The following is a 10,671-nucleotide window of genomic DNA, read 5'->3' as shown; positions in this document are numbered from 1 at the left end:
AACCCTTTGTGAAACAAAGAATCCTGGATATTGAAAGGCAGAACAACTTGAGCCAAGTTGAAGGGTATTTCCCGGGAATAGATAGCCTAAACCAAGTGATAATGATGCCTTACTTACAAAACTTGGATAAAGTAGATTATAGAAGAGCAGTTAACCTCCTCAGAATGGACACGTTACCATCAGCGGTCATGGAGGGCAGATATGCAAAACAACCACTCGAGAAAAGAGTATGTATATGTGGGGCTGGAAAGATAGAAACTAGGGGACACGTACTCTTCGAGTGTGAGCTTTATCAAAATATTAGGGCAATCTTCATAACTCCAATTTGTAATTGGTTCCCAGGTAGAAATGATAGATTCTATCTAGATAAGCTTTTAGCCGATAAGGACCACGAAATTACATTAAAGGTGGCAAAGTTTGCTGTGCAAGCCATACGGATTAGGAAGTATTTTACAGGGGGAAATATTTAAATATTTTATAATGTTAAGGATTTAAATATTTAATAATTTGGTCTTAGGCACTCAGGTATTAAGGTTTTAAATATTTAAGAATCTGTACCCCGAAATTTTAGTGAATAGATTTGTAAATAATATGACTTACCATGACTGGGTTGTATGCTATTATTGTGTGGTCTATGACTGTAATAAAGATTGAGTCAGAATAAGACCTGGTCTAAACGTTACACTTACTGAGTGGTGTTTTCTATTTTCTCTAGACAATTGGACTGTAAAGGTTACCACATGCATCTGGCATTTTGTTGTTACTTTGTCGCCTAGGTAATCCACCTCAAGAATTCTATGATGATTTAATGTGATCCCATGGCATTTTAAATATTTGTCTTATGCATGCAGGAGATAAAGATGATGTCATTTATCTGTCCAGCCATTGTGTTCTGATTCCAAACTGTCTGAAATAACGCAGACTATCTAGCCTTCTCCATGTGTATGGTTCACCTCCAAAGTACTGGCTATACAGCCTCTACCATTTTTTAAAAAGGAAGTTAGCAATGACTTATTGGAAATTAAACCACCAGAGCTCTGAAAAGGGTAAGGGAAAAACTCATTACAATGGAAAAGGCTTTATTTTTTTTTTACATTACACAATACATTTAATCTGCAACAATCAACACATAATCAACACATCTGGCAAGTACTCCTACCACATACAAGGTTGGATCTGACCAACTTTTTTCCTGCTAAAAAAAGGGAGGTGGTGGTCCCATTTGACATTTAAAAAGGCTATACCAGGGTTCATGGGATCTGCATAGATAAGACATGTGGGAGAGAGGTTGTAATACTGTGTTGCTGTAGCACAGTGGTTAAGTGTTCGGCTGCAAATCAGCCCTCTACTGGTTCGAATCCCACTATTGCCATGAGGTCAGTAGGTGGCCTTGGGTAAGCCCCTCCTCTTAGCCCCAGCTCCCCAGCTGTATTGTGGGGATAATAATAACACTAACTTGTTCACTGCTTTGAGAGAGGTACTAATCTGTCTAGAAGAGCGGTATGTAAGCACAGTTATTATTAGTAGTAGTAAGGAGGAAAATTAGGTTAGATTCAGTTAAAAAGCTTGTTTGATCCAACCTATCACGTCACACAACCAGGAACATGGTAAATATAATATTTAAATCAGGCTGAAGTTTTCCATAACAACAATATCCCATATTTTTCAAAACATTCCTACGGCTGCATACAATACAGCTTATTTTCACTGAACATTTTAGGGAACTGTCACCACTGGCAACATTTGAGAGAGAAAAAGATTTTATCAGAATTTAGTCACTTTTCCAAGGTGATTGTGTTATGTTTGTTGGAAGAGGTGAAAGGCAACTCTTCCTTCAGCTATTTTTCATGTGTACAGATATATGCAGGTCATATTTACAGGAGAAGACACTTTCTTCCTTTGAATTATGTTTTTAGGTGAGTGAATTTGTGTGTGTGTAAGTTTTAAGCATCATTTTCTTTATTATTCAGAATTTTTGAAAATAAGATTTCCTGCTTATTTCTTATCATTGGCACTATAGCAGGAAACCATTTTTGTGTCTCTCGAATGCATTTAAACATGCATCCTGAAGAGTTATCATTTTGGTTAGGAATACACTTTTAAATTTAACAGCAGATTCAATCAACAAGCAAACTCTCCTGGGATTCTCATAATAAAGCTGAGAAGACTTTGATTGATTTTGATGGAGTCATTCTGATGAATTAAAAAAAGAGACTGCAATACAGTTGGATGTTTCATCCTTGATAGGAGATTAGGCATATATTTTTGGAATGATATTTCAAGTGTGCTTTCATAGCAATCATGCTGTACTTAGAAGAGCTGTAAACAGATTAACAAAACCAACACTCTTCTTAAATAGTACTTAGACTTAAAAGTAGACTTGTCAGAAATGGATCACCATTTTAATTTCTTGTGAAGTTAAAAATGTGAGCAGCATAATACATTTATCTCAGACCTATGGTTAGGATCCAAACCAACTTGCACAACTAACTTTCAAGGCCCATTGTAGTTGTGGGTTATGAGTAGAGAGGGGCATGAACAGCAATACGAACAAAAAAAAGCCACGAACAGCCAATCTGCTGTTCGCGAACAAGCTGTTTGTGAGGCCCCATTCTAAACGAACAGGTGGTTGTTGCAAGCCTCGTTCGTTGTTGTTTGTTGCTGTTCGTTAAGCCAGACAGTCTGGCACCTGCAATCAATTCCCTTGGCAATTTAGGCAGGGATTGTCTGAACTCTGCTGTTGCCCTGGAAACCCCAATCTAAGCCCAATTTAGCTTGATAGGCAGGTCTTCCTTTCAAGTGTGGAGCTCCAAATTTGTTACAAGGGAGCAAAGACCAGGAAGGGAGGGGGGCTCCCAGCTCTGACTTTGCAGACAGTGGAGAGAGAGTTGCTGTTGGCATTTTGATAGAGTGCATTGGAGCTTGAATTTTCTTTTTGTGTGGTGGGATAGGGATCTACCCCTTCAAGTTCCAGGGCTGCTGCCAGGCTCTAGGGCCAAGCTATTATTTATTATTGGTACCTTTCCTGGTGCCTGCTCAGGTAAGGTTTCTGGGAGTGGTGCAGTAGGGATCTTGACTTGGATGATGGTTGGAGGAGAGCCTGCTGGCCCCCATGAACAGCCAACCATGAACATGTTTGTGAAAACCATTAAAAATTCTGGTTGGATTTACAGGTTCAAGTTTCTTTTATGGCTTCTCCACACAGGGTGCCCAACTATAATTGTCCCTTTCACCAACCACATTAATTAAATCTAATGGAAACACACTTGTTATTGTAATAATTGTACATAAATGGTACAAAAACAATGTACAAAATGGCATCAAAAGAAAATGTTTCTATTATAAACTGGGTGGTCTGATTCAGTATAATGCAGCTTGTGTGTCATGTATGCTGAATTTTTGGGATTGCTGAACAAGAAACTGAACTCATTAAAGCTATTTCTGCAACTAGGACAACTAATATAACCATAAAAACCTACTTGATTCCATCATACTGCTCTTTGCTACCTAAGAAGCCCTGACTCAGTTCCTGTGTGTCATTTCCCACTCATCAGCAATACAGAAAACTGGATAGCAAATTAAACTTTTGTGATTGGAATGAGATTCCTCTATTATTATTATTAGTAGTAGTATTTTGGTTTTTGTTTGTTAATGTGGGATTAGGCTCAAGGCTGTGGCCAAAACAGCTGTACCGGGAAAGGAAAAGGATAGCAAATTCTGGTTCGGTTGTTGTGGATTTTCTGGGCTGTATCGCCGTGGTCTTGACATTGTAGTTACTGATGTTTTGCCAGCAGCTGTGACTAGCATCTTCAGAGGTGTGGCACCAAAAGACAGAGTTTGACCCTGAGAGATCTCTGTCTTTTGGTGCTACACCTCTGAAGATGCCAGTCACAGCTGCTGGCAAAATGTCAGGAACTACAATGCTAAGACCACAGCGATACAGCCCGGAAAATCCACAATAACCATCGTTCTCCAGCCGTGAAAGCATTCGACAATAAATTCTGGTTTCTTTCTTTAAAATTTATGTTATATAGTCTGCCTTTCTCACTGGGACTCAAGATGGATTACACAGTGTATGTCAATGCAATCAACAGTTGGGACAGCCAATAAATGCAATAGGGTTTGGATTGCAGAACTTTGAAAAAAAAGCAGGAATCTGATACAGAGCTGAAACAAAGCATAAGCATTAAACATGACATGTTAAACAATAAGGAATTTTTCTAGTAGGAGCATACATACATGATCAGATGGTACGCAGTAGTATAGTCTACAGAGCCCTCTCCCTTTACCAAAGCATCTATCTGAATCATTTCCTTTCAGTACAGCCATCCTATCTGTGTAAAAATCCCTCTTGCATAATTCAGTGTTGCATAGTTCGTGGAAAGCCATGAGAGTGGGAGCCTACCTAATCTTTTCATGCAGGCCATTCCATAAGGTAGGAGCCACAACAGAGAATGTGTATGTACAGGCAACTGTTGATTTTGTCCATTTGCAGGGTGGCACCTGCAGAAGGCCTGTTCAGATGAGTAAAGTGGCTGCAGCGGAGCACAGATAGAGAAGTGGTCCTGTAGTTATTAGGGGACCAGGCCATGAAGGGCTTTGTAAGTGAAAGCCAATACTTTGAATTGCCAATACCGTGAGCGCGCTTAAGTGCTATGTTGAGTTGAGAGGGGAAGGTAAGAGTTTACTTTTCTGTCATGGGGACAGCACCCCTCTCACCAGATACCAGTTTTGGGCAGTTACAGGCAAGACTCTCGCCAGACTAGGTTTGGCGGGTGTTAGATTTGGCACCCATTCCTTTAGGATTGGGGCTGCTTCAACAGCAGCTGCCATGGGCTTTCCTGGGCCTGCCATCCAGAAGGTGGGGCGTTGACTCTGCATACAAGAGTTACATGCGACCCCTGACATCCTTGTAATGTGTTGGTTCTTTTCTTCTTCAGGTGCTGTGTCTCGCTGTGAGAGGCTTTGGATCCTCATCTGCAGGCACAGTATGGTCTTTTGGGCAGCCCACCAAGCCAGAAGGACTCTGATCGGGTCTCAACTTGGCCTTAGTGAGTGGGCCACGGTCGGGTGGTAGGGCCATAGAGGCCTGCGTTGGCCAGGGTTGCTGCCACTCCTCTTTGAAAGCCCTGTCTTTACAGGCCCATGAGGACTTCCTGTTGATAGGCAAGTCCTGGCCTGAGGTACTGATCATTTGGTCAGCAATGCTTCCATGCCGGGTTTGGCGGGAAGTGTTACATCTTGAGAGGATGGAGTGGGCTAGGCGCAAGGCCAACAGAGCCCTTGAGAGAGCCCTAGTGCAGGGCCTGGGGATTTACTTGCCACATCCCTTGATTCAGGCCAAGCGGGCTGAGCTTTACCGGGGTGATGGGGTCCACCTCTGGGGGGTGGGCAACAACATATTCTTGAATGATCTACAGCAAGGGCTCAGGTTGGCCATAAGCCATCTGTGGGGCGCAAGGGTCTAAGCAGAGGCTTGACCCTTGGCATTGGCAGGTTAAGATGGCAAAATGAGCGGGCCGGTGACCCCCTTGGCACATCCTCATTGGTGAGGAATTGGGGTCTGTCCAGAGCAGCTGGTGGGCTGTACGGTAGCCAGTGGCGAGGGCAGACTGCCACGTGGTTCCCCTGTACAAGTAAGGCCCTCCTGCTGTATGGTGATGTGCTGCAGACTTGGAGGGGGAACCATTTGCCTGGCCACTGGGTACAGCCATTCACCGGATGGCTCACCCCTGGGGCAGTGGGGGCTTGTCCAGACAGGTCAAGGTGGAGGTCCGAGGTGACCCCAGCGCTTGACCTGTACCGCTAGTTAGCTAGATACTTTGCCATAGTGACAAGTCATGTTGTAATCAATAAAGTGGCCCAATTTTAATCCCAAGCTTTCTGTTTGCCTTTCATTTCGACTGGGGGGGGGGCAAAAATCAAGCTGTGGCGTTCTGCACGAACTGGGGTCTCTGTGTTGACTTGAGAGGAGACCTATGTACAATGCATTACAGTAGTCCAGTCTAGATGTTACCATGGTATGGATACAGGTGGCCACATCAGCTGTGTTAAGGTAGGGGACCACCTCCCAGGCTAGACTGAATTTATAGATGGCATTTTTTTTGTAGCTGCGTTAATTTGCTTTTCTAGCAGTAACACTGGATCAAATATAACCGCTAGGCTCTTAACTGAGAGCCAAGCTACAAGTGACGCCTTACACAGGTTGGACACTTGTCAGCTTCCCTCAAGTTTTGATGGGAAATGTAGGCATCCTGGTTTTACAGCTTGGCTCTCCATTACAGCTGCAAGACCAGGATGCCTACATTTCCCATCAAAACTTGAGGGAAGCTGACAAGTGTCCAACCTATGTAAGGCGTCACTTGTAGCTTGGCTCTGAGTCTGTGAGAGTCAGATGAACTCCCTTGAAACTGAGGAGTACAATGTCCTTCAAGATTTCTGCCTTCCTAACAAGAATTACTTCTGTCTTGTCTGGTTTCTGTTTCAATTTGTTTGCTTTTAGCCAATTGTCAGGCAGTGAATTTGGACTTCTAGTGCATCACCAGGGGATAGATAAAGAGCTGGGTGTTAGCTGCTTATTGATGACATCCAGTTCCATAGCTATGAATTATTGCTCCTAAAGGCTTTACATAGATGTAGAATAACTTGGGAGATAAGATTGTGCCCCGTAGAATCTCAAAAGATAATTCCCCACTGAAGATAGCTGGTCTTCAGCTGCAACCCTTTGAGTCCATTCCACAAAGGATGATTTAAACCAGCCTGAGGCACGTCCCCTAATACTTACTTCGGCCTCCAAACAGATCTGCTGAAGACTCTCTGCTCAAGCTAGGAGTTTTGAAAAACCAAGATTTCCTTATATACTTAAGAAACCTCCTAATTGTCTTCCTTTTTACCACCTAGCCTTTCTGCATTGAGCTTACCTTGACTTATCTTTTTACAATTACAGCAGTCAAATCCAGAAGTTTGTATCACTTGATTGATTACTACTTTTGAACTCATTGTTGTGGATTTGGCATAATTCTTGGACTACATAATGATATTACATTGCTACATATTTTATAAGTTTTGTGCAAATATCTTTGGAAAATACAAAGTTCTTCACTTGTCTAGTTATAATCCTGTTGGTTTAACATTTAGCATCTTCTGACATGTTGCCATCATTGCAACCCCAGCCGGAAGGAAGAGACAGACACAGACTTGGAATAAAGGGCCGTTTATTAAAATGACCATAAAGGTAATGCACGGCAAGAGCTAACTAAGCGGTACAGGTCAAGCCCTGGGGTCAGCACACTGACCACCGCCTTGCCTGTCTGGGCGAGCCCCAATGCCCCGGGTGTAGGCCATCTCAGGAATGGCTGCAACCCGGCCAGCTAGGCCATAGGATCCCCACTCAAGCACCTGTTGCGCCCCAGCCGCCCAAGCATGAGGTTAGGCCTTGTTCCTGGGGATCCACTCAGGCGTCTGCCCTCCCTGACGGTAGCCGCCCAAGCATACCGCCCTAATGACAGACCCTGTTCCCCAACCTTGGGGAATGCCACAGGGGCTCACCGGCCCGCACCCTATTCCCAAAATCTCCTGCCAACTACTAACGAAACAGCACAACCCAACAATAACTCAGAACACTGCAATTAGTGCAAGGTAGGCGAAACCCCCCCCTTCCCAAAAGCCAATCAGGGAAAGAGGGAAAAATTCCTACCTGGCTCTGAACCCAGCAGCCGGCTATTCCTGCACTAAAAACAGGGTGAGGTGGGTGGGCCGAGCGCTCGAAGAGACTGCAGCTGGAGAGAGCGGAGCCACCTGGATCAGGCTCTTGGCTCCGCCCCCCAGCTAAGCCCAGGATGCCTGGGAAGGGAGCCTGTCTCCTTTCCTCCAGGGCGGGGCCGCAAAGGACGGCTCCCAGCTTGAGCGGCATTCTGCCGCGCTGGGAGAGCCGCATTGCAACCCCAGCCGGAAGGAAGAGACAGACACAGACTTGGAATAAAGGGCCGTTTATTAAAATGACCATAAAGGTAATGCACGGCAAGAGCTAACTAAGCGGTACAGGTCAAGCCCTGGGGTCAGCACACTGACCACCGCCTTGCCTGTCTGGGCGAGCCCCAATGCCCCGGGTGTAGGCCATCTCAGGAATGGCTGCAACCTGGCCAGCTAGGCCATAGGATCCCCACTCAAGCACCTGTTGCGCCCCAGCCGCCCAAGCATGAGGTTAGGCCTTGTTCCCGGGGATCCACTCAGGCGTCTGCCCTCCCTGACGGTAGCCGCCCAAGCATACCGCCCTAATGACAGACCCTGTTCCCCAACCTTGGGGAATGCCACAGGGGCTCACCGGCCCGCACCCTATTCCCAAAATCTCCTGCCACCGCAAGGGTCAAGCCTCTGCTTAGACCCTCGCGCCCCACAGGTGGCCTAGAGCCACCCAAAGCCCTTGCCGTAGGTCATCTAGGAATATATCATTGCCCTCAGGTGACAGATGGACACCATCTCCTCTGTAGAGGTGGACAAATTCGGCCCTAATCTTGGGGTGTGGCAAATAAATACCCAAGCCTTGCCCCAAAGACCTCTTAATGGCGTGGTTAGCCTTATGTCAGGCCCTCTCTATTGCCCTGGTGTCAAAGGCCTCCCACCAAACCCGTCGTTGTAGCATCTCTGACCATACTATAAGCACACTTGGCCGTCGGCTGCTTATGTATTCAAGGTCCTCAGCTACCTGCATCGACAGGGCCTTGCCCTGTACCAGCCCAAGGTCATTACCACCCAGGTGAATGACCACAATGTGTGGGGGAGGACCTTTCCGTCCCCTAAACAGGAGAGGCAGCAGGCCGGGCCATCTGAGACCACGCCTGCCCTGCCAATCCACCGTGGCCACAGCGCACAGGCCCAGCTGGGATCCAAACTGTGTTCTCTTGGCTTGATTGGCTGCCCAGAACACCATGCTGTGGCCACAAATCAGGATTCTCTTCCTCTCCTGGCCCGACATGGCACCTGAGGAAAGAACAATTAGTTTGCCATTTAGAACTGATGTAGGGACCGGACATAGGACCGAAATGCCCTTGACTGCCACCTGCCCACTCTCTGAATTGCCCGCTGAGGGTATCCTATAGAAGCTGCTGTGGAGGCCGCACCAATCCGGAAGGAGTGCGTTCTGAATTTGACCCCCGACAAGCCAATTTTCTTAAGTGCCCTCTCTGTCACTGCCCAAAACTGATATTTAGTCAGTGGGGCCTGATCTTCATGGCGGAACAAGCCCCCTTGGGCATCCCCACAAAGCGTGACATATTCCTTGAGGGCCTTCACAGGGCACAGCTCCTGCTTAGAGCAGGGGCCCAAAAGCAAGGTGGTCCCCTGCTGCTGCTGGTCTGTCTTGGACCTTCTAATCCCAATGGAGACTTTTCCCCCCACAAATTTAATGTCCTGGGCCTTCAAGGCCCGTCCAGACGCGTCTGTACGCGATGAGGCCACCAGCTCACTTACTCGGAGGGCCCCAAAAAATGCCGTTAAGGCAGCAGCGTAAAAAAGCTTCCGTTCAAACACGGATGAGCAGACTTCCGCCCACGCGGTCACCAGCCCCCTCAGCACTGACGGGGAGATGGGCTGCCTCGGGTCACTTGGCGTTTTAATGCCCCCTAAAAAAGACTCCAAAGCCTGTAGACCAGGAGGCATCAGGGGTGACTTGAAGTTCGGCTTCTAGCAAAAGCTCCTCCCTCCAAAAAGTCACCCCATTAAAGGTGTCATCCCGCGTGCCCTTATTAATTCTTAAACGCTGATGGGGCAACCATAAGGCCCTCATAACATCACACAGCCACCTGAGAAAAGCCCTCCCAGGCACAACTGCCTTACAGGCAAAGTTTAAATGGCCAACTAATTGCTGCAACTCAAGGAGAGATATCTTGGCTCCACTCAAGCAGCCCTCCAATCGAGCCCAAGATCTACCACCGTCTCTAAGGGCAACCTTAAGGTCTGTTGAACTTGGTCTAGTTCTATTCCCAAGAACGTTATGACAACAGATGGTGTCTTGGTTTTCTCATGAGTTAAAGGAACCCCCAGTTCCTCAGAAAACTCCATGAACCCTGCCAAAAGCCTGGCACACTGCCCCAAGCCAGCTGGCCCAGACATCATAAAGTCGTCTAAACAATGGATGAATAGTCAGCATCCCTGCGCCTTGGGGAGACCTGAAGAAACCGTTCAAGTACCCTCAGCTTTACTGGGCTGGGCCCCTTTTCCAGGCTCTTGTTGGCCACCACTGCCCCCAAAGCGTTTCCCACCCTGTCTTCCTTTGGGGCAGGCAGATTATGGGTGGGTTCCCATGCATGCAGGGCAGTCATGCATATACTTGCCCACTTTCTTGTTGCAAAGCTCCTCGGACGTGAAGTCCCAACAAAGCAGCTGTAATTAAACCTGCTGCCCCGCAGAAGTGCGGGAACCTGAACCCTGAGAGGGTAGAATAATCATATGACCACTCTCGCTCCTATTCCTGAGGTTGGACTTGGCAAGGGCCATGACCTGCACCCACAGCTGTATCAACCAAGCCGTCCCCTCAAAGTCCGTGTACCCCCTGTATATAATATTCATGTATTGGAAAAGGGGGAGAGCCCTACCTGGCTGTGCCCTAGCCAATACCCCTGCATAAACCAGGAACCCAGACAACCAATGAGTCCAGTTCCTGTCAATCTGCCT

The sequence above is a fragment of the Eublepharis macularius genome, chromosome 2, assembly GCF_028583425.1.
Source record: "Eublepharis macularius isolate TG4126 chromosome 2, MPM_Emac_v1.0, whole genome shotgun sequence".
In the NCBI taxonomy this organism is placed as follows: Eukaryota; Metazoa; Chordata; class Lepidosauria; order Squamata; family Eublepharidae; genus Eublepharis; species Eublepharis macularius.
Note: the sequence above shows the minus strand (reverse complement) of the source record.